The sequence below is a fragment of the Crinia signifera genome, chromosome 1, assembly GCF_055691185.1.
Source record: "Crinia signifera chromosome 1, ASM5569118v1, whole genome shotgun sequence".
Lineage (NCBI taxonomy): Eukaryota > Metazoa > Chordata > Amphibia > Anura > Myobatrachidae > Crinia > Crinia signifera.
The window spans coordinates 224,383,229-224,405,194 of record NC_139217.1 but is presented as its reverse complement, the minus strand read 5'-3'; the positions used below and the strand labels follow the sequence as shown (position 1 = coordinate 224,405,194).

Below are 21,966 nucleotides of genomic sequence, written 5' to 3'. Positions count from 1 at the left end.
TTGCCCGCGTGCCCGGATTCAAGTCATGGGGGAAGCTCCGAGCGCTGCTCGGATCTGGGCTCGGATTGATGACGTCTGTGCGGGCTCGGATCTGGGGAATCAGAGCCCGCACATCTCTAATATATATATATATATATATATATCTATCTAGTTCTCCTGCGGGATGTGACTCCCCGTGCCCGGCACTCACAAGCAACCAATAAAGGAGACCTCACAGCGGTCTATGGCAACGTTTCGGAAATTTTTATTGATTCCCTTCGTCAGGACAACAATAATAGAAATGACAATACAACATTAAATACACTTACCGCCTCCACCGTCATGAGCGCTCCCCGACGCGCCGTTCCCCGGACTCGCGATGACGTCATTCCCTTCCGCCCACCTGACGTCTCACGTCGGCTGCCGTGGTACTAGGCCCTGCTTGAGGCGCAGTATCTGGACAACACCTAGGTGACAGAAATATACATGGTGTGAAATATGTAACACACAAAAACATAAACAAAAACAAACAGCACAGCTGAAGCCAGCCGATGGGTGTTATGTGTGAACAACTAGGGGGGCAAGTCAGACTATTATCAAAATTAGATTTAAATGTCATGGAAATTTACTACTGCAGGAGCTGGATAGGATATCCCGAATGTGCTCCTGCACGGGGGTACTATGGCACCATAAAGTGTACTGAAGTCTGACTTTTGCCCATCGATGGTAAATCGCTGCGGTAGTGTCAAATTAACATAAGGGTAAGTATGTCTCAACAGGGCTGAAGGCACTGCTAGGGAAAAAATATATATTGGTCAGCAATCAAAACACAATTTAGCTGACTGAACGTGTCCAAAATTCAAACAGTGCAAAAGACAACAGCTGTCTTTAGTATTTCACAGAATGCAGCAAGGCAAAAAGAATGAAATGGACTAATAGTAACATACTAGTACAATCAAAAAGAAAAGAAGGAAAAAGGGGAAAAAAAGGAGAAGAGGGAGGGTTTTTTTTTTTGGGAGGGTGAGGAGAGGGAAAAGGGGACGGAGGGAGAGGGGGGGGGAGGAAGAGGAGGGAGAAGGAGGGGGAAGAAGAGAAAAACATCAGAACAAGCCATTAGACTGCGAGAGGTTGTTCCTAGAATTCACACGAAGCATTTCAGTGACACTAACTCGTTGAGGCCATGGGGATGGACCGTTTGCAAGATATGCATCCATTTTGCCGTTTTATGTAGTAGGGACTTAATTCTGTCACCTCCCCTGTAATTCGGGGGGACTCAGTCAATCATTTTATATTTTAGGGATGCCAGAGAGTGGCCCAATTCCCAAAAATGTCTGGCCACAGGCTGTTCAGATCCTCGTCCTTCCAGAGCCTGTCTTATACTGGAGCGGTGCATTCCCATCCGCTCTTTGAAAGTCCTGGAAGTCTTCCCTATGTAGAATAGCCCACAAGGGCATCGGGTGTAATATAGGACGAATGATGAGCTACATGTCAGGGGGTAGTTGATCTTATATCGCTTTCCGGATCTAGGATGCGCAAAGCTGTCTCCCGTTTCAAGGTAACCACAAGTGCTGCAGCTAGCGTTAGACGCCCCAGACCAAACCCATCCACTGCTGCACATAAAGTAAAGTAAGCAGCGCTGCATGCAGAGTGTGAGGGATGAGCCAGCTCCAGTTTGTGTTTGTTCATCCCTATGCAATCGCATATTACCCGCGGCCGCCCCTCCCCTCCTGACCACCACCTCCCCCCTCCTGACCCCCACCTTCTCAGTAAGTCGGTTCAGATTCAGTACATGCTGTGAGTACTGTTTATCACCAGAGGCGCCAGGAGCGGGGGAAGGTTGCCCGGGATAGTTGATGACATGACAGTCAGAGCATTGTACTCTGCGCTCCAAATTTCTGACAGCAGCTCAGTTCTCCTGCTGGTAAGTGAGCAGCGCAAATTGCCCCCCCTTGACTGTGCATGGACATCGCAGAATGACAGGCAGACAGTGACCTGCAGCACTGTGATGTGTACAGTATATCCGTCCAGGGAGTCTAGTGACTGATGTGCCAATGGTGGTTACACCATAACAGGGGCTGTCTGTTTTCTTCTTATTCGTATATAGTGACAGCTAATATATTGCTAACAGGGAGCTCTGAATGTGACAGCACATATGCTGTGAGTACTCTGCAATCACTCCCAGGGGCAGGATGAAATCGTACTGTGCCAACATAATTACATCCCAGTACAACACTGGCAGTGGACAGACTATGGTACATGATGCATAAATGACCAGAATATGTACTATTGGGGGTATTAATGTCAATGCTGCAAAGGGGGACTATATGCATTGCACAGGGGGCCTGAATCAGAGATGTAAACAATGCTGAAGTTCCACACTACTGTTCAGCTTTCAGCAGACTACATATGTGCCACAATCACATTGCACATGTATCAAGATGTGCCCTCGTGTGCACTCTGTAAACTGCTTACCCTGGAACCACCCAAGCAGCATTGCCCCACCCCTGTGATGTCACACATTGATGGACAAGGAAGGTTTGTGTTTAGGAAGTCTTCTCTGCCCATTGGCCTGCGGTTGGGACAGGTTCAAGCCACCTAGTGCCGGCTCTACCATTGGACAGCTACGGCACCAGGAGTTTGGGGGGAATCTGGGGGCAGCAATAATTCTGCTTATCAGAAAATGAAGGATTTTTATGAGTAAGACACCCCTGCTGTATATAACACATGTGAAGGCTGTGGAACTTCTAAGATGCCACCTCCATACTTTTACTTGAGTGGCTGGAAAGTAGGTATTGGTAGCAGTGTGGGCTTGGGGTCCTGGGAGAGGACACACAGATTGGATGCAATCGCACAAGATTGGTGGTTACAGTTATATAATCTGTATATAAGGCCCCCTTATCTCTTGTTTGAACAACCTTCTAGGGATATATGTTATTATAGGGGTGTGCTTCCACTGACAAATAAATGGATTACAAGGAAAGAGAAAGAAAAAGATTTGTCCTGGTGCGGTGCACCAACAAGAATTTATTCATAAAACATGACTTTTAATTAATTGATTGATTTATTTAAAGCAGGCAAAAAATTGTTAAAAACACAAATAAACAGACAAAAAGACAAATGTGTGTGTTTTAAAAAAACTTAACACGTGCGGACGTGCTATGTGTGCTTCACTTTATTATGAATAATCTCAGAATTGACACGCTCAGGTTAAGTTGTTACTCAGGCTGGGAATTCATTGGATTCCTTTGGACAGACACTTTTTATTATATAATATTCGCTAGTCAGGCAGATTTATAACATTGTGTCCTGTAGTTCAAAGGCTGATTGGCAACAGTTGCAGAGATTGTATGCAATGTGTCAATCCCCCAGATTGGTTACAATGCACTCAGCTCTGTGTATTATAACTGTCGTGAGTCCTATGAGTGGGTAAAAAAATACTCATAAATTTGCACCATTAATTAAATGCTGGAGGTATAAATTATGTCTTCATAGGCAATTATGTGTGTGATCGCTGCTATTATGACATAGATTTGTATATTGGGGAGCCAATGTGTGTGAAGTTAAAACGGACTACTGCAGCGGGTTCAAAAGAATTAAGAATCCCCGCTGGTGTCCTTCTCCACAATGGCAATATAAATATGTTCCCCATTACATATAGACACTCCAATATTAACTATTGAATTGCTGGCATACACTGCAAATATGGTAAATGATCGGGCAATGCCCTGAATAAGTCTAGAGCCAAAGCGGCTCTCACAGGTACAATTTAAACAGCAGAAAATGCGTAGTATACAGAACGCTGTATACTGCTGCGGATAACCCCACACAGGTACACACAGTTTAAGGTATAATATAGGATTCAGCATAGGCTGAGTGTCAGAGCCGGCACAGCCCTTAGAAGGGCTGAAGTTGGAGCGCTGTCACTATACAAATGCATGGATTACGGAGCACACTGTTAGCTGCGCTGAGTTGCCGAGCACGCGCTTCGCTAACCGCTTTGTCAAGGCAAGCTGGGAATCCCGGAAAGGTTTAAATTGAAAAGAGCTTGCGGGGAATAACCAATGGGACCCGTCAGGCTGGTCATTCCTCCCCCTCTGCCTATTGTGATTCATGGATTGTATACCTCTCATTGGATTCGCAGAAAACCCTTTCTTGTTCCCACCACCCCAGGTACAGGTTTGCATACGTGGGGGCACAAGTGCTTGGCACTGCAACAATAATATGTGCCAGATATGCCCCCCACAGTGCCAGATATGCCCCCCCACAGTGCCAGATATGCCCCCCACAGTGCCAGGTATGCCCCCCACAGTGCCAGGTATGCCCCCCACAGTACCAGATATACCCCACACAGTGCCAGATATGCCCCCACAGTCCAGATATGCCCCTACACAGTGCCAGATATGCCCCCCACAGTGCTAGATACAGGGGAGGTGTATGGTGAGGGTTATAGGCTGCGGTTTGTGTATGGTTAAGTTATAGGCTGCAGGGTGTGTGTGTGTATGGTTATTGTTATAGGCTTCGGGGTGTGTGTATGGTTAGGGTTATATTCTGTGGGGTGTGTGTATGGTTAGGGTTATAGGCTGCGGGGTGTGTATGGTTAGGGTTATGGGCTGCGTGGTGTGTGTGTATGGTTATGGTTATATGCTGTGGGGTGGGGTGCCGGAGGGGTTCCTGACATTCGGGATCCCGACAGTCATTTACCCGACGTCGGGATCCCAACTGTCAAAACGCAGACAGCCGGGTGCCCGACGGCCACCAGCTATTTTCCCTCGTGGGGGTCCACGACCCCCATAGAGGGAGAATAGAATAGGTGGCTCGCGTATCGAGCCACCGTGCCCGCAGCGTGGCTTTTTTGCGCTCGCCATGCTGTCTGACTCCGGGCAGTCGGGATCCCGACGTCGGGATAATGACTGTCAGGATCCCGACTGTCGGAGTCACATACCACACCCGTGGGTTGTGTGTGTGTGGTTAGGGTTATAGGCTGCAGGGTGTGTGTGTGTGGTCAGTGTTATAGGCTGTGGTTTGTGTGTATGGTTAGGGTTATATGCTGTGAGGTGTGTGTCTGTGTTATTAGTGTTATAGGCTGAAGCAGGATGTATGGTTAGGCTGCGGAGGGGAGTGTATGTTAGGCTGTGGGGATGGGGATGGGTGGGGTTAGGCTGCCGGTGGGAGGAGAATGGTTGGGTTGTGGGGGGTTGTATAGATAGGGTCAGTCTATGGAGGTATGTATAGCTAGAGTTAGGCTGCAGGGAACAGGGATGTATAGTTAAAGTTAGGATGTTGGGAGTGGGATGTATAGTTAGTGTTAGGCTGGTGGGCAGCGGGATGTATAGTTAGTGTTAGGCTGGTGGGCAGCGGGATGTATAGTTAGTGTTAGGCTGGTGTGTGTGTGTGTATGGTTATTGTTATAGGCTTCGGGGTGTGTGTATGGTTAGGGTTATATGCTGTGGGGTGTGTGTATGGTTAGGGTTATAGGCTGCGGGGTGTGTATGGTTAGGGTTATGGGCTGCGTGGTGTGTGTGTATGGTTATGTTTATATGCTGTGGGGTGGGGTGCCGGAGGGGTTCCCGACATTCGGGATCCCGACAGTCATTTACCCGACGTCGGGATCCCAACTGTCAAAACGCAGACAGCCGGGTGCCCGACGGCCACCAGCTATTTTCCCTCGTGGGGGTCCACGACCCCCATAGAGGGAGAATAGAATAGGTGGCTCGCGTATCGAGCCACCGTGCCCGCAGCGTGGCTTTTTTGCGCTCGCCATGCTGTCTGACTCCGGGCAGTCGGGATCCCGACGTCGGGATAATGACTGTCAGGATCCCGACTGTCGGAGTCACATACCACACCCGTGGGTTGTGTGTGTATGGTTAGGGTTATAGGCTGCAGGGTGTGTGTGTGTGGTCAGTGTTATAGGCTGTGGTTTGTGTGTATGGTTAGGGTTATATGCTGTGAGGTGTGTGTCTGTGTTATTAGTGTTATAGGCTGAAGCGGGATGTATGGTTAGGCTGCGGAGGGGAGTGTATGTTAGGCTGTGGGGATGGGGGTGGGTGGGGTTAGGCTGCCGGTAGGAGGAGAATGGTTGGGTTGTGGGGGGTTGTATAGATAGGGTCAGTCTATGGAGGTATGTATAGCTAGAGTTAGGCTGCAGGGAACAGGGATGTATAGTTAAAGTTAGGATGTGGGGAGTGGGATGTATAGTTAGTGTTAGGCTGGTGGGCAGCGGGATGTATAGTTAGTGTTAGGCTGGTGGGCAGCGGGATGTATAGTTAGTGTTAGGCTGGTGGGGGGTGGGATGAATAGTTATAGTTACGCCGTGGGGGTATATAGTTAGAGTTAGGCTTGGGGGGGGGGGGGGGAGGTAGTGTTAGCATACCTTCCAACTGTCCCACAGTGTCCCGTGGTGGAGGTGGTGAGGGGGGCGGTTGGGAGATGGCCGGGCGCGTGAGGTGTCCCTCTTAATGGCAGGTTTGGGGAGGTATGGTGTTGGGCTGTAGCGTGTATGTAGTAGCTACTAACCTGGCCCACTGTGCTTCAAAGGAGACTGCTTTTGGGGGACACTCTGGATGATTCACCGCTCTGCAACTCTTCATTAATCTTGTCCGGACCTCTGATTCCAGGTTCCCTGCAGCCTTCTTCCCCCTCCTCCGCTCTTCAGTGCACTCTCCTGAGCTTCCTAACCTTCTGCTGCTGGCACCGCATAGTTCTCCTCTTCTGCTCCCCTCTAGCAGCCAGGACTGGAATGGCACAGAGCAGGCTGACACGTGTCCTGTGCAGGAGTAGAGATAATGAAGATATGCTAGGTATGCCCCCACAGTGGTAGGTATGCCCCCACAGTGCCACACATATGCCCCCCACAGTGCCAGATATGCCCCCCACAGTGCCAGATATGCCCCCAGTGTGCGATATACCCCCCACAGTGCTAAGTATGCCCCCTACAGTGCCAGATATGCCCCCCCACAGTGCCAGATATGCCCCCAGTGCGCGATATGCCGCCCACAGTGCCAGATATGCCCCCAGTGTGCGATATATCCCCCACAGTGCTAGGTATGCCCCCACAGTGCCAGATATGCCCCCCCACAGTGCCAGATATGCCCCCCACAGTGCCAGATATTCCCCCCCACAGTGCCAGATATGCCCCCACAGTGCCAGATAAGCCCCTGCACAGTGCCAGATATGCCCCTGCACAGTGCCAGATATGCCCCTGCACAGTGCCAGATATGCCCCTGCACAGTGCCAGATATGCCCCAACACAGAGCCAGATATGCCCCCACAGTGCTAGATACAGTATGCCCCCCACAGTGCCAGGTATGCCCCCTCCCCCACTGTGCCAGATATGCCGTGGGCATGGCATTCACATTCCCTCCTCCTCCTCCAGGGGGTCACTCAGAGTCCTTTGCAACAGCACGCTGCCGGTCGCCGATCCCCCTTCACCTCGGAAGTCAAAGGGGGGGTAGGGAGGACGCCGGAGGTTAGGAGCTGCGAGCGGGCTGCCTAGTGCACATCCCCAAACTCGCTGATCACCGCGCACCGCTCCCCCTTCACCTCGGAAGTCAAAGGGGGGGGGGGGCTAGGGAGGACGCCGGAGGTTAGGAGCTGGATGGTTGGGGACAAATAATGCCGGGCATAGGAGCAGGGGATAGGAGCTGCAGGGTGAGCGAGCAAGCAGAGAAGGGGCGGATGGGTGAGCACATCCCCGTGCTGATTGGTACGGGTCAGAGGACGCTGGGGAAAGGAACTGCGCTTCTAATTTATTTGTGCACTCTATGTGATACCTCCTGATCAGCAGCGAGCAGCCCGAGTACTCTCCTTGTGTAGGCTGCCGCTGCAGAGCCCTCACATCTCTGTCGGCCATCTTGGTACACCCAAGTGAAGCCTCTGTCTGTACTCCCCCTGCTGAACGCACTGCGCATGCGCAACAAGTTGAAAATCCTACCATTATAATGGGGCATGTTTCACTAAATTAGAAACCTAAACCCCAAAACCCCAAAAGGCACTACACTGGGACAATATCTACCTAATAAAATAAACCCGAAGTCTCAATTGTTCCTCTACCCTGAGTTATGCCTTCCCAAAAAAAACGACAGTTGGAAGTTTAGATCGCTCCCAATTACTCCTTTTTATATATTTCGCCCTGATTTTGCATGCAGCACCGGTTGATGATTCTACGCGTATATGCCAAATTTCAGCTCAGTACGTCCAGTCACTTTTGAGGTTTAGTCCCTCAAACACCATGCCCCCATCCGAAAAGTTCCCTATGGGAAAAATACGTTTGATGGATTCAGCCTTAATATAAGGGCACGACCGTGCCCTTATAATATATATATATATATATATATATATATATATATATATATATGTGGCTGTGGTGGCACTCCGTGGTGTCTGTACCCAAAGTACTGGTTTGTTCAAAAGCTCCGGTGCCTTCCAAAGCAGGGCTTGCGGCTCTGTGTATAGCAAATGTTGGGTGAACGGCGGCACTCGGAAAAAAAATGCAGGAGACAAGCGGTGTGGGTAACCAACGTTTCAAAAGCCCGCATGCTTTTTTTTATCAAGGTGCTGTAGTGAGAACAATTTTACAATGGTATTGATCTTACCTAAATAGTAGCTGGCTCAGTCCGTGGATCCCGCACGCGCCGGCCGGGGGGACGCTGGAAGATGACGTCACGCCAACTGTCAGGACGTGCAGGGCGCACGGAGGGAGGCCTGGCCACTGTGAACCAATGAAACAACAGCAAATGTAAACAAACACTCGTGCTAACAGAAATAAGAGTATCATTAAACAATAGATACATGTCTGTGCAAAATACAATAATATTGCTGCTGACCTGTTATATTACGTGTGAACAGAGTAAAGTGCTAAGTGCATAAAAAATATTTCATATAAACTAAAAAACAATTAAAAAGCAAAGCACAGTTAGATAGGTGGACTGCATGATAAATACATATTAGATCGATAAAGGGTTCTCTAACTTAGGTAACAGGTTCTCTGACTTCAGGGAACACTATGTTGGGGTATTATGCAGCAACCTGTAATACTAAACTGGCATGTAATGATTTAAAGTAACCACTGAGGTCACCTGAGTCGACACATGTCTTGTCAACATAATATTGCCATGTGTCTGATGGAAAACCTGGATATAGCTATGGTACCATATTAAAGGAAACAGTTGAGGCCAAGGTTTTCATTAAGCCCGCGTGGTGCTAGAGTATCTAGTGTGAATATCCAGCGGCACTCTTTTTGTAATAATGCAAGCGATCTGTTGCCCCCTCTGATTGGTGGGGGTACATGATCTATGATTTTATATTGCAAGGTTGCGATGGAATGTCTTGCTTCGCTAAAGTGGCGTGCCACAGGTTGCTCGCTCTTGCCGGTAGCTATGGCTGCTTTGATGGCCGATCTATGTGCAGCAGCTCTTTCTTTAAATTGTCGGTCAGTTTTGCAGACATAGTGTCGACCGCACGGGCAACTGATAAGATAGATCACAAATCTGGACATACACCCCAATCTGTATCGTATCTTATACTTCTTGCCTGTATACGGGTGACAGAAACTGTCACCAGGAATCATATGGCTGCATGTGGCGCACCCACAGCCGCGGTAATAGCCCATTTTTGGCGCACTAAGAAAAGTAGAGGGTGCAGGAGGGGGGTACTTAATGTTGTTATGTACTAATAGGTCCTTGAGGTTTTTGCCTCTTTTATATGCGCTCATTATTGTTTTTTTCTGCAGCCCTGATAGTGTGGGGTCGGATTTTACAATGGGCCAATGTGTTTTGGCGATGTTATTGACTTTGGGACTATGTGAATGATAGGTGTTAACCCAAATGACCCTATCTGCTGCAGTGCTTTTTGACTTGACAGCCAGGACTTCTTGGCGTGTCAAGGATGCAACTTTTTATTTTATTTTTAGGACCTTTTGAGTGGAATACCCTCTCTGCACAAATTTTTCAGCCATTAGGTCAAGGGCTGGATGCAGGTCTGCGGCTTCGCTGGTAACTCTGTGGACACGCATTAGCTGAGAATGAGGGAGTGCCTTGATTAAAGGAACTGGATGGTGGCTAGAGGCCAGCAACATGGTGTTCCTATCGGCAGGTTTTACGTACAGTGAGGTGGTGATTTTGCCCTCTTTGATGCAAATGTTTACATCAAGGTAGTATACTAGAGTCGGATGCATACTGTACGTAAATTTTATAGGAGATGGAGACAGATTATGTTGATCGATGTGTTTAGTGAAATAAGCTTCATTTCCTGACCAGATGACCAAAAGGTCATCTATATAGCGGGTGTAGAATATCAACTGTTGGTCTATGTTGGGGTTCTTGGTAAAGAGCTTCTCTTCGATGGTGAACATGAAAGAGTTGGCAAACGAGGGGGCCACTGAGGACCCCATCGCACATCCCTGTAATTGCAAGTAGAACTTGCCATTAAATACAAAGACATTTCTTTTTAGGGTTAGTTCCAACAATCGGAGGAAGAATGTCAATGGAGGTCCTGTGTAACGCGGGTTGTTGGTAAGCAAAGTTCGTACTGCCTCCAGGCCGTCTGTGTGCGGTATTGATGTATATAAGTTCACTACATCGATGGTCCCCATAAGGCAATTATTCGGGATTGTACACAGATCTGCCAATTTGGCCAGTAGTGTGGTAGTGTCCTTGAGGTAGGATTGTTCACTCTGAACACAGGGCTGGAGGAAAAAGTCCAGATAAATGCATACTTGTTGATACAAAGAACCCCGGGCAGATATGATGGGTCTGCCCGGGGGTGTTACGATCCACCTCCAGCGGATCGGTGTAAATGTGCAGTTTTTCATATTCTGTGTGTAGTTTGTCTGTTTTCCCTGGATTCTGCTCCCTGGGTTTATTCCAGCTTGTGTTTGTGTTTGCTCGCTGGTGGCCTCCAGTGGTAAGCCTGGGCCATTGCAGCTCACTCTATGTGATGTGTCTAATTAGGCTTCAAGCCTGCAGTGCTCACCTGCAGGCAATGTGTAATCAGCACCACATTGTGCTCACTATATAAACCCTCTGGTTATTCACTCCGATACCGGTTATAGCTTACTCATAGCTCTGTGTATCCTGCCGTGTATTCCCTCTATGTTCGTGCTCCAGAGTCTTCACGGTCCCAGCACCTTGTGTACAGCGTCCTGTGTGCCAGCTTCGTTTTGTGCCTCAGTCCCTGCAGTGTCCTTGCCAGAACCTGCTGCCAGCCCTCGTTTCCAGAGTGTTCCCGGTCCCAGCATCTTGTATCCAGCGTCCTGTGTGCCAGCTTTGTTTGTGCCTCAGTCTGCGTGTATCTGGTCCTTGGTAACCTCAGTCCGCAGTACCTGCTTCATCCAGCCTGCAGTGTCCTAGCCTGAACCTGCTGCCAGCATTCGTTGCAGATAAGTCAGGGGTGCACCCTGCCAGTTACCCTTGTGCTTTGCAGTATTGTATTTTGTTATATTCCATCGTTGAGCATTGTTGCCATTTGTATTTATTATATTACACCATTTGGGCATTGTTGCCATCCCTGTAGGGGTCTCAGTCCTGCACGTCAGGTTTAGTTAGAGGTCCTTTTGCTGCTGGTCTGCCTCCACAGATACGTTGTCCTGAACATAAAACCTGCCTGTAGCGGAGTGGGGCGGACATAATTCGCCCTTCAGCCGAGACGGGTACAGGAGAAGACTAGCTCCGCACGTATCTCGTGGACGTCAGGCTGGGGCAACAGAGTCAGGGAGCAGGTCTTCTGACCACCTACAGAACCGTAACATTATAACCGGCCATAACAAAAGATTTCAGGAGCTTTCCTTGTCAGTCCAGTCCAGCCATTGCTAGGTCCATATGCATGATTCCTTCTCCGCATAATTCAGTCCAGTTTTCTGGTTCCAGTCAGAGAATGGAGGGGGATTTTGTTATAGTCCTGTCAAGCAGACTGAAATCCTATGAGGACATGCAGAACCTCATATTACAAGCCTTCCTGGGGCTGTCCATTAGAGTGGATTCTCTGCAGCAGCAAACTTCTATTAAAGGAGAAGAGTTTTTGGACAAATCAAAGTTTTGCCAATCATGCAAACTGCTCTCCACCTTCTGTGTTTGCCAGGAATCAGAGCCCTGAGCAATCAGTTGTTATGCAGACTGTGGCTGAGCAGTTCTCAAAATCACCCTCTGACAAAAGTCAGCTGACTACCGTAGTTGAAGGTGATTTACATTTCTTTAAAGCAGAGAAGATAGCAGGGTTAGAATTATTTAATTCTAAGGTGATTCCTACTCCATTATCTCAGGGAAGCCATTATCTCAGGGAAGGTTTCGGAGTATCCTGCGTCCTAAACTTTCGGAGGCAGAATGCCTGAGACGAAAGAAGGACGGTCTCTGTATGTACTGCGGATGTGCTACTCACTTAATTAAGGATTGTTCTCTCCGCAGGTCAGGAAGAAGTGATGCTTCTGGTCCTGAGGTACTGTCTGATAAGTCACCTCAGACAGTGCTTCCAAGCACCCCTCCTTCCAAAAAAGGTGTCAAAGGTTCCCAAGTGGGCCAAGTATATAACTGGGGTCCCATGACCTGGAGCCCCAAGATAAATATTGGGAACCAACTGAAGGAGTGTAACTCCTTCAGCGCCAGGGAGATCCCTGATGTTATCTCCCTAGGGGAAGCCTCAAGTCCTGTAGCTGCTAAAACGTCGTTTGAGTTGTCTACCCCAGGAGACTTCTCAGATGCCGGGGGCCCGTCGAGCCTGTCTGACGCTGGGGGCCCGCCGAGCCGGTCTGACGCTGGGGGCCCGCCGAGCCGGTCTGACGCCGGGGGCCCGCCGAGCCGGTCTGATGCCGGGGGCCCGCCGAGCGACTCAGGTACCGGGGGTCCGCTGTGTGACTCAGTTTCTGGCAGCCCGTCGAGTGAGTCTGATGTTGGGGGCCCGAAGGCCGCAGCCCCGAGTGGGGGCCCGAAGGCCGCAGCCCCGAGTGGGGGCCCGAAGGCCGCAGCCCCGAGTGGGGTCCCGAAGGCCGCAGCCCCGAGTGGGGTCCCGAAGGCCGCAGCCCCGAGTGGGGTCCCGAAGGCCGCAGCCCCAGAAGGGGTTCAAGTTGGTGTTGCCCCAGAAGGGGTTCAAGTTGGTGTTGTCCCAGAAGGGGTTCAAGTTGGTGTCACCCCAGAGGGGGTTCAGGCCTGTGTCGCCCCAGAGGGGGTTCAGGCCTGTGTCGCCCCAGAGGGGGTTCAGGCCTGTGTCGAGGCCGCAGCCCCGAGTGGGGGCCCAAAGGCCGGTGTTGCCCCAGAAGGGGTTCAAGTTGGTGTTGCCCCAGAAGGGGTTCAAGTTGGTGTTGCCCCAGAAGGGGTTCAAGTTGGTGTCACCCCAGAGGGGGTTCAGGCCTGTGTCGAGGCCGCAGCCCCGAGTGGGGGCCCAAAGGCCGGTGTTGCCCCAGAAGGGGTTCAAGCCTGTGTCGCCCCAGAGGGGGTTCAAGCCTGTGTCGCCCCAGAGGGGGTTCAAGCCTGTGTCGTCCCAGATGGGGACTCTGTCCATCCAGTCCCTAAGAGGGATTCTGATTGTCCTGTCTCAGTCCTGTCCAGCCATGTCGGTAACATGGAGGGACCATCAGTTGGTCTTTTTGGTGCTGCCCAGCCAGAGTTTCACTATAGTGCTGCCCACTTAGAAGTACGTCACAGTGCTGATCAGTCAGAGACTCATCATAGTGCTGCCCAACCAGAAAAACCATAAGACTTGGAAGAGGTCACTAAGGTCATTACCTCTAAGGGGGTCCCTAAAGTCTCAGCCTCAAGTGCCATAATTCCAGCTATACAGTCCAGTCAGTTAGCTGATAATGAAGTTACTGTTGATTCTTTGATGGATATCTCTACATCTATAGTTTTTGATGGGGACCTAACCCAATTTGTTGAGCTCACTAACCATTTTGTCACTATTTTGGAGTCCAGACCATTTTTAGGTATCACTTCAGATAATGTGGTGCTCTATCTAATTTACTCCTTCAGAGGTGAGCCTTTCGAATGGGCATGCAAACTTATTGAATTTGAGGATCCCATTCTTAATAATCTCCCAGCATTCAGTGATTCTGTAGTGAAAAAATGTGGTCCTAATAAAAGTGGTTCAGATGCCTCTGGGCCGACCATCTTGTCTGCAGAGACTCCATCATGTTTAGGAGAGTCAATACAAAAAGCCCAGCCCATAGCTATTTCCACTGGGTGTGCCTTTTTGTCTCCCTCTTACAGAGATCTTCCTGAATTATTACCATCTAGAGCGCTGGAATCCAGGTTTGATGCTTTCTCAGATTCAGACTCAGAATTTGTGTCTGAGAATGATGGGTATCCGGTGTATACAGGCCCTATGGTTTATGAAGAAGCCTGTTTAAAACCAGGGACATCTTCTCGTACCAAACATTCTAAGAGAAGGAAAAAGAAGTATATGCACTGACCTTGTGCTTTGTCCTGTTTGTCTTATCTGTTTGTCTGGTCATGTTGTGTCCAAGGCCACCTTTGAGAGGGGGGCACTGTTACAAGCTGCAGCCGCAGCTTCTTCCTGTTTTTGTTTGTTTGTACCCGCTTGCCAGGGTTTTGGTGAACCTGGTATCGGGGTCCCTTGAACCCTTTTTAAGGGGGGGGTACTGTTACGATCCACCCAGGGCCGGATTAACAATGGGCCTGATGGAGCTACAGCTCCAGGCCCACTCTCCAAATTTTGTAGCTGAGGGCCAGGGCTTTCCAACGAGCCTGGCCCCGCATTGCTAGCCTCCCGGGAACCGGAGATACCGCCAGGCAAAGCTGGAACGTTTTCCCCATAGGATAACATGGGACCCACTAATTCCGACCACACCTGGTTCCAACGGCTGCCAGTTCCCCCTCCAGCATCACAGAAGCTTGAGGATGATCTCAAATCACTGGGCCTTCAATTTGATACCAGGCTGGTCCATATGGTTTCATTGGTTCTAGTGATATTGGCGATAAACCAATTTTTTTCATTTCTGAAATGTAATTTCATGGCTGTTCATGTTGTTTGAGGGCAGATTTCTCTGGAACCAAATGGCCCAGATTCACGGGACCAAAATCATTTGAATCCCACATGAAAATGGGTCAGTTGGTTCCGCAGATATAGCTGGTTGTTTAAAGGGGGGGGGGTTATCTCCCCCTCACACCAGAAAATGCAGGGACTAGGCTGGTATAAAAGGGGCCAGCCCGGGAATGTCCCTACATGATCGTGGGACCATATTACTGGGTAAGTCCCTGCATTTTATGGTGTGAAAGGGGTATTATTTCAAATAGCCGGGACCTGCAGTGCTCTGAATACAGCCAGACAGCCCCCTGTTCTCTGCCGAGCTGTCCTTTCTGCCCGGCGGCGGCTGTCCCCCAATTATCGCGAGCATGTATTCCCCTTTGGTAATGAGCATGTAATCCCACATGGCAATTAGCATGGAACCCCTGGCAATGAGCAAGGAACCCCTGGCAATGAGCATGTAGGTAAGCAGAATTTATGTAGCATAATTTTAAATAGGCATTAATAGGCATTATCGTGTTTTGCATAATACGTAATGGACATTATGGTGTGTGGCTTTAACATGTAATGGACATTATGGTGTAAATTTTTAATGTGCGCCTTCTGTTTGTGGAGCATATTATGCATCATTGCTCAATCTGTTTGGTATAGTGTTTATTTTGGGTCAATCCATGGTCAATTCACATTTTGCCTCAATCCATGTGCCATAGTGTGAATTTTGGCTCAGTCGGTGTGAATTTTGGCTCATTCCATGTGGCATATTGTGTAAGAAGCAAGTACAGTATAAGGGGGTTACTATTGTGTTGCATAATTTGTATAAGGGCAGGGGCGGATTTAGGGAGGAGGGCGCCCCTAGGCACAACAATAATGTTTACTAAGTAGGACAGTTTATAGGGGCAGTATCTGCATGTCCTATCCATTTACACTCTATTTAAGATGGAATATAGTACAGTACAGTGGATATTTTGCAGTTATTGGTACATTTTGGGCTGAAAGTACTATCACAGGCATCCAAGTGCCGCCCCCAAACATGTGCCGCCCCTAGGCCGGTGCCTCACGTGCCTAATGGGAAATTCGGCTCTGTATAAGGGGTATATGGTGTGGTAAACTTAGGTAACCACATAAAAGGTGCTGAAATGTTGTTTACCAAGTTTCGACTTTCAGTATTTTTTTTATGACTGGAGTGCCGCCTCACCCTGCAAGTATCTTAGGACATTGGGCACCCTGCAATATATCTCCCTGCATTTTTCCTATGCCAGCCCCCTGCCTTTTCCAGGCATATATAATTAGTTGAAAGTATTTACACAAATACAGACACACCCATGAGCAGACCACCCAAAGAGAACACTGGTCACGCCCCCCACATTATTAGCTGCTGGACACAACCCCTATCATAGCGCATAATAGGCCCTTGATAATTTTCAGCTCCAGGCCCATTTAGACCTTAATCTGGTTTTGAACATATGTGTAACAGGCATTATGTGAGTCATGTTTATAAGGGCATTGATAATGTGAAACATATGTGTAATGGACATTATGTGTGTCATGTGTATAAGGGCATTAATAATGTGCAACATATGTGTAAGGGGCATTATGTGTGTCATTATGTGTATGAAAGGCATTAATAAAGGTTGGCATAATGTGTAAGGGGCATTATGGTTATAAGGACATTAATAATGTGTTTTTTGTGTAAGGGGCATTACTGTGTGGTATTATCAGGGGGTGCCGAGAGAAAGGGGTAGGGGGTACAAATTACCCATGCCAAAGTCTGATTGAAGGGCCCAGTGGGGGCCCCGGGCCCCCTCCCCTTAAGTGACAGCAGCAGCTCTTCTCCTCTGCCCAGCACACACTGCTTTGTGCTGGGTTGCAGTGTGGCCATGGAGGTGCTTAAAATACAATATTTTCTCAGGATTTTTTTCTAAGGGTGTAATGTGAATAATGTGAGGAGTAATGTACATAAGGTAAAGTGGTACTACTGTGTGATGTAACGTGAATAAGGGACACCATCGCACAGCGTGCGGTCAATGCATGGCATGCGGTCAATGCATGGCATCCTCCTCCCCTCCCAGATGCAGCAGGACCCCTGAGCCGACCATCGGCAACAGAGCCCGCGGCAGAGTTGAAAGTGGCCAGTCAGAAAGTAGTCAGTAAGTTACCCTTTTTTAGCTGGCCATGTCGCAGGGTAGCAGGGGGTTGAGTTGGGGGGGAGAGGATAATTTGAAATGTGTGGATAATGTAGCCGCAGGAAAGCTGCGGGGGAGGGGAGGGGCGTATATATCTATGTAGCTGCACTATGTTGTGAGGGTAGAGTTTGTATATATATATAGTGTTGGAGGCAGTATATGGATGAGAGTGGTGGTGTATGTACTGAATGTACATAGGGCGGTGTATAAATGTATGTATGTATGACGTTGGCGGTGTATAAATGTATGTATGAGGGTGGCGGTGTATAAATGTATGTGCGTATGACGGTGGCGGTGTATAAATGTATGTATGAGGGTGGCGGTGTATAAATGTATGTATGTATGAGGGTGGCGTGTATAAATGTATGTATGAGGGTGGCGGTGTAAATGTATGTGCGTATGACGGTGGCGGTGTATAAATGTATGCATGTATGAGGGTGGTTGTGTATAAATGTATGAGGGTGGCGGTGTAAATGTATTATGAGGGTGGCGGTGTATAAATGTATGTATGTATGTATGTATGAGGGTGGCGGTGTAAATGTATGCATGTATGAGGATGGCGGTGTATAAATTTATGTATGTATGGGGGGTGGTGTTGTAAATGTATGTATGAGGGTGGCGGTGTATAAATGTATGTATGTATGTATGTATGTATGTATGTATGTATGCGTAAAGAACAGGACACCCCTTGCATAAATAAAGAACAGGACACCACAGTGTGCTCCCTCTGTATAATAATAATGCAATGACACCACAGGCTGCTCCCTCTGTATAATAATAATGCCATGATGCCACAGGCTGCTCCCCCTGTATAATAATAATGCCCTGACACCACAGGCTGCTCCCCCTGTATAATATAAAAGTAATGCCATGACACCACAGGCTGCTCCCCCTGTATAATAATAATGAAATGACACCACAGGCTGCTCCCCCTGTATAATATAAAAGTAATGCCATGAGCCTACAGGCTGCTCCCTCTGTATAATATAATAATAATAATAATAATAATGCCATGACACAAATTATTATACAGGGGGAGCAGCCTGTGGCATCATGGCATTATTATTATACAGAGGGAGCAGCTTGTGGTGTCATTGCATTATTATTATACAGAGGGAGCAGCCTGTGGTGTCCTGTTCTTTATTTATGCAAGGGGTGTCCTGTTCTTTACGCAAGAGAGCAGCCTGTGGTGCCCTGTTCTTTACGCAAGGGAAAAAAACAGAGTAGAACTGCGCAATGAAGGGGGAAATAGTACATGCAATTTATTTATGTACCAATATAAAAAACATATAAAACATACACAGAAAATTAAGACACAATTTAAAAAAAAAAAGGAAATTGGGGGGGTTATATAAAATATTATTGCACAACCGGTCGTGTCAAATTAATATGCATGTTTAAAACCAAGTAGATTTTGCTTCGGAATAGTAAGGTCAACCCACTCGCAGCGCAGGACTTAGCCAAAACCTTTACGCAAGGGAGCAGCCTGTGGTGCCCTGTTCTTTATTTATGCAAGGGGTGTCCTGCTCTTTACGCAAGGGAGCAGCCTGTGGTGCCCTGTTTTTTACGCAAGGGAGCAGTCTGTGGTGTCCTGTTCTTTGTGCAAGGGAGCAGCCTGTAGTGTCCTTTTCTTTATTTATACACAGAAGAGCAGCCCGTGGTGTCCTCCTCTTCTTCTTTTTTTTTTATGCAGGTAAACAGCACGTGGCAGGGGCGGATTGGGAAGCCTGGCAAATTTCCACTGTGCCGTGTCCCGCACCCCTCTCAGTGGCCGTTCTCCTACCAAACCTTGGCTGCCACAATTGGAGCTTCTGCGCATGCGCAGAAGCTCAGTTAACCCAGAGCCACACGACAATGGCGTGCTAGGCGAGGGGGCAGTGTCACTAGCTCCCCTGCATCATATATTAGGCTGGCTGTAGGAGGCTGTCAGTGTGGCAGCTGTGGCCACTCTCACTGCCATAGGCAAGCAGCTCTGCCTCCTTCAACAACGCGCTGTTACTTATGGGCTAGTGCTCTGGACTTGCCCCCCAGGCTAAAATGTGCCAGCCAGCCCCTGAATGGAAGGAACTGAAACATGCCACCTAGAGTTTGACAAACTACCTGTTGACAGGTTTAACTGCGATCTATAAATATCGCTTCAGTGATTGCAGAGATTGTGCAAGGTTTTGCCTTGTAAATGTGTGCCGCTTTAAAAATATAGGACTTCCAGAAATTCCCAAACAACCTGCACTTAACAGGCAATGACATTTTGCCCCTGGTCTGCATAACTACAGTATGCTTTTGATTATGGCTGTATACAAGTGCTTGTCAATTTGGTTGCATAATATATAGAATATTTGGGTTTCATGAATATTTTGATCAATCAGCCTGGGAATGATGAGACTGTAATTACTGGATACAATATGCTATAGACATGCTTTAGAAAATCCGGTACTGTTTACCTAGAACGGCGCACACGGTTTTGATCTTAGGCATCGCAAGGTAAAAAATCACGTCGGTCGCATCGCATGCGGCCAAAAAATCGCATGTGACGCGATTACCGCGATTTTACATAGGGAACAATGTTAAATGGCCCACAGACCCCAAATAGCCACCCTGAAGTGTGAAATGGCCCCCCCAATTGTTAACGCCACCCCACGATCAACGTCAAACCGAAGCATGGCGAGCGCAGGGAGCCCGTGAGGGGCGGCGGTACGCGTCCTCCGACCTTTTCATACCCTCACTATCCATGTCGGCGTGGAGTTGAAAATAGAAAGTGTGGCGAGCGCAGCGAGCCACCGAGCCCGAAGCGTGGCGAGCGCAGCAGATACCTTCACAGGTATCCGCGTCACCTCGCGGGCTTCATAGGTATCCGCGTCCCCTTGTGGGGCTCGCTACGCTCGCCATGCTTCGGGCTCGGTGGCTCGCTGCGCTCGCCACACTTTCTATTCTCAACTCCACGCTGACGTGGATAGTGGGGGTATGAAAAGGTCGGAGGACGCGTACCGCCGCCCCTCGCGGGCTCGCATCGCTCGCCATGCTTCGGGTTGACGTTGATCGTGGGGTGGCGTTAACAATTGGGGGGGCCATTTCACACTTCATGGTGGCTATTTGGGGTCTGTGGGCCATTTAACATTGTTCCCTATGTAAAATCGGGTCAATTGGGCCATTTAACATTGTTCCCTATGTAAAATCGTGGTAATCGCGTCGGTCGCATCGCATGCGATTTTTTGGCCGCATGCGATGCGACCAACGCGATTTACATTTTAACATGCATTTCTATGTAATATCACGGGCATCGCATCGGTCGCATCACATGCCATTATAATGGCATGCGATGTACATGCGATGCCCGCGATGGGCGCCGTTCTAGGTAAACAGTACCGAAAATCCCTACATACAGTTAAATATAGTTATCTTTTTTTGGAGGGATAAGTCAAGTTTAAAATGTACATTTAGCTATCTAGTTACGGCACTTGATAAAAATATTTTCAACCTTAGTGATATGATAGATAATACATTCAAGCACCATTAGCATACATCAGGTGCCTAAGAAGACAGGCATGTTTAATCATAAAGTGTACAGTACAACACAGGTACTGTAAGTGTTGGGCATAGTAGAATCAGTCTTTGTACATTCACTAATAAACTGTCAGAAATAAACGAGCTGGGGAGCACAGTGACCTAGAACAGTAAACCACATACTGTACATACCCATGCAAATCATTGACATAAATATCATATGTAACAGATACTGCGAGAAACAAATCTGAGAGAGAAGGGAGGGGATATTAGAGAGGACATAAGGGAAAGGAGAGAGACAGACAGCGGATACGTAAAAGGATAGAGGGGGAAGAAAGAGGACCCTGCCAGGCAAATAGATGGGATTCGGACCAGTGGCTGTAGGCAATATCAGACAGGAACGGTTGGATCTATTCTAAGAACATATAGGGTGTGGGTCCCTGAAGCACATAGAGAAGAATCTAGGGACAATAGAAGAGCGAGTCTGACGCCCACAGAGACATACAGCAGCAGCAGCAGCCGCTGTGTGACTAGACCTGCTGGAAGACAGGATCTTCTGGTGACATTGTGCTGCACAGCGGATGTTGCTGCCCGCAGGAGCTGCATCTGACGCATCATGTAACAAGGACAGAAGGTACAGTAACCTGTGTCAGTCCCACGCTAATGTGTTGCTCCGTGTCCAAATGTAACAATACCAATGGTTCCTTCCTGCATGCCTGGTTCTTTGCTCCATTCAATTGTTCTTGAAGCTCATTCATGGCGACACAAATGAATCGTTAATTGCAGGTTTGACTGTCTTGTGAATAACCCGTATGGTGCCAAACTGTGCGTGCATTATGCGGTTTTTATGCGTGAGTGTAATATATATTATATATATATATACATACATACTTACATATTATATCTTCTTCCAGTGATATAACGTAAATGCAGCGTACGTTGTATATTTTTAGCAATATTTTGCAGCACTCTTACTATAATATAGCCAAATACGTAGTTAGTGATGGATACAGTATATATGTTTATGGGTAAAAAGGGACAGTAAATGCGTCGGCTAATCTGACAGTCTGGTCTATGTGTGTGTGTGCCATCCTCATAATTATCTAACGCTTCTGTGTAACTGTATCGAGCCATTTTTATAATCAATGTTTTTAAATCAAAGCTATGCTGACATCTAAGAGTGAAAAGCCCTTGGCAGTGCTAGTGCACATTCAATATAACCATTATCTCACATACTCTATGTGGCTACACGTCCAAATAACCAAAATATCCAGCATCCTGTACATGGTATTTTTCTCTATTCTCCTATTCAAAGAGCTGCATCTGTGATCCAAAC

General features: G+C 48.1%; 1 protein-coding gene and 1 long non-coding RNA gene across 4 annotated transcripts in view; one reads left to right on the top strand and one right to left on the bottom strand.

The window, feature by feature from the left end:
* Positions 1-36: 36 nt before the first annotated feature.
* On the bottom strand, positions 37-21,661 carry LOC146069892 (uncharacterized). 2 transcript variants are annotated; one of them, XR_014472978.1, is made up of 4 exons: positions 21,526-21,661; positions 8,571-8,686; positions 6,493-6,742; positions 37-446 (listed from the first exon to the last, which is right to left on the bottom strand). It is a non-coding gene; the product is annotated as an uncharacterized LOC146069892 (long non-coding RNA). The 2 variants fall into 2 exon arrangements; XR_014472976.1 differs by lacking the exon at positions 21,526-21,661 and adding an exon at positions 21,275-21,389.
* The window catches only part of SEMA6B (semaphorin 6B), a 237,993-nt gene continuing 236,932 nt past the window's right edge, over positions 20,906-21,966 (top strand). For both annotated transcript variants that reach the window (XM_083179335.1, XM_083179334.1), the window contains exon 1: positions 20,906-21,264. The gene's annotated coding sequence lies outside the window, so the exon portion shown is untranslated. The remainder of the gene's footprint in view (positions 21,265-21,966) is intronic.